General features: G+C 34.6%; 1 pseudogene; it reads left to right on the forward strand.

The window, feature by feature from the left end:
* The first annotated feature begins 391 nt into the window (after positions 1-391).
* LOC101557305 (olfactory receptor 5B3-like) lies at positions 392-1268 on the forward strand (annotated as a pseudogene).
* Positions 1269-2127: the final 859 nt, after the last annotated feature.

Consider the following 2127-nt stretch of genomic DNA (forward strand, 5'->3'; position numbering starts at 1 on the left):
GAAAATTTATTTAAATCAAAGCTATAAACAGATGATATATCAACTTGATCAAGAAACTACTTTTGTACATCTCAATTTATAAATTTTAAAAATTTAGAAAGTAGGAGATTCTTTAACAAAGATTCTTCATTTCAATATTATGTTGCTCTATAGACAATGTGCCTTAAATTTTGTTGTCAAATCAATACTTTAGGTCTGAATAACATTTAAACAAGAACCATTGTTATACTTTATGCTGAATTAATAATTATTATTAAACAAGTATTATGTTATACTTAATTAATGATCTCTATAAATATGTTTTGTTTCAATTCTACTTCATTGTTGTTTTGTTTACTTATCACTCTATTCTTTTATTTCTCATTGCTGAAGGATATGTTTTGATTCACTCATGACTATTATGGAGAACAACACAAAAGTGACAGAATTCATCCTTCTAGGACTCACTAATGTCCCAGAACTTCAGGTTCTATTTATCATATTCACTTTCATCTATCTCATCAGTATAGTTGGAAACCTGGAAATGATCGCGTTGATTCTCATTGACTGTCATCTTCACTCAGTTAGTAAGCTTTTTTTGGTGGATCTTTGTTATTCTGCCACTATCACTCACAAGGTCATGTCTGAATTGCTTATAGGAGACAAACTTATCTCCTAGAATGCACGTACTACTCAGATGTACTTTTTTGCAGTATTTGCCACTGGGAGAATTATCTCTTGGCATCAGTGTCCTATGATCGCTATTCTGAAACAGCATGCAAGCCCACTGCATTACATCACCACCATGACACCGGGTGTATCTGTATCTCTGGCCATAGGTCCCCACATCTGTGGTTTCCTAAATGCCTCTATCCACATCAGGGACACATTCAGTCTCTCTTTCTGTAAGCCCAATTTGGTCCACCATTTTATCTGTGACATTCCAGCTGTCATAACTCTTTCCTGCTCTGGTAGACATATTAGTGATATGGTTCTAGACAAATTTCAGCATCTTTTATGCTATCTTTCTTATCTTGATTTCCTATCTATAGATATATATCACCACCCTGAATATGCACTTAGCTAAGAGATACCAGAAGGTTTTATCCACCCATGCTTCTCATCTCATTACAGTCTACATTTTCTATGGGACTGTCGTCTTCATGTGTGTACAGCCCAGCTCTAACCATGCCATGAAAACAGACAAAATAACATCTGTGTTCTACACCATAGTTATCCCGATGCTACAATATGCAGTGACTTACATTTTAAGACCTACTTGCTGCTAAATTATTATTGTAATAACATTTCTTCCTAAAAATGTAATCACCTAATAAAGGAAAATAGTATGCCCAGTTTTGTGATATTTGAATATGAATGATCAAGGGGGTAGTCTTAAAATCACAGTCCTTTTATAATGTATTTCATTAGTGATATTTTATTAAGTCACATTTATTTTCCCTACAACATGGCAGTTTCCACAATAATATGTAAAACATGAATGGAAGTACACTAACACTAAAAATAATATGAACTTATGCCTGATGTTACTTCTTTGGTTAATGTTTCAAAGCCAACAATAGAAAAAATGTAACATATATTTTCAATAAGATATATAATTTGTTGTTGGCAGTTATATTCAGAATTATCTATACATCATACTTTTAAGAAATTGGTATTTCTACCTTTGTAAAATATTTTCTAGAAATAATACGGCACAGGACAATTTCTAAAAGCAAGAAGAGTAGATTATGAGAAAGGCTCAATCAACAAGAAGTGAATGTTTGCTCTATACAGTGACCTTTTACATTTTGTAAAACATGATAGACTGAATAATTATAAGATGTACAGTTTTCTCTCTGAAAATTAAAAAAATGTGCATTGACATTCATATATGAATCCTTTAGTTTTGGATGAAGCTATCACGATTTGCTCTTCTCCTATTCACTTTACTTCATTCGTAATGAGCTCGAGCATGTGGGGAGTGGCCTGAAGCATGGTGGTGGTTGGGCTGTGGAGGTTGGCTGTTGGGGCTTGGTCCCTTGGAAGCGCTCTCACCCACCTCCCTCTGGGGCGCCCCGAGTGAAAACAGCCTGGCACGGAGTCTGGTGACATGGATATGAGGGTCTCATTTTATGCTCCCTTCTG

This window comes from Sorex araneus, chromosome 6 (assembly GCF_027595985.1).
Source record: "Sorex araneus isolate mSorAra2 chromosome 6, mSorAra2.pri, whole genome shotgun sequence".
NCBI classification, from domain to species: Eukaryota; Metazoa; Chordata; class Mammalia; order Eulipotyphla; family Soricidae; genus Sorex; species Sorex araneus.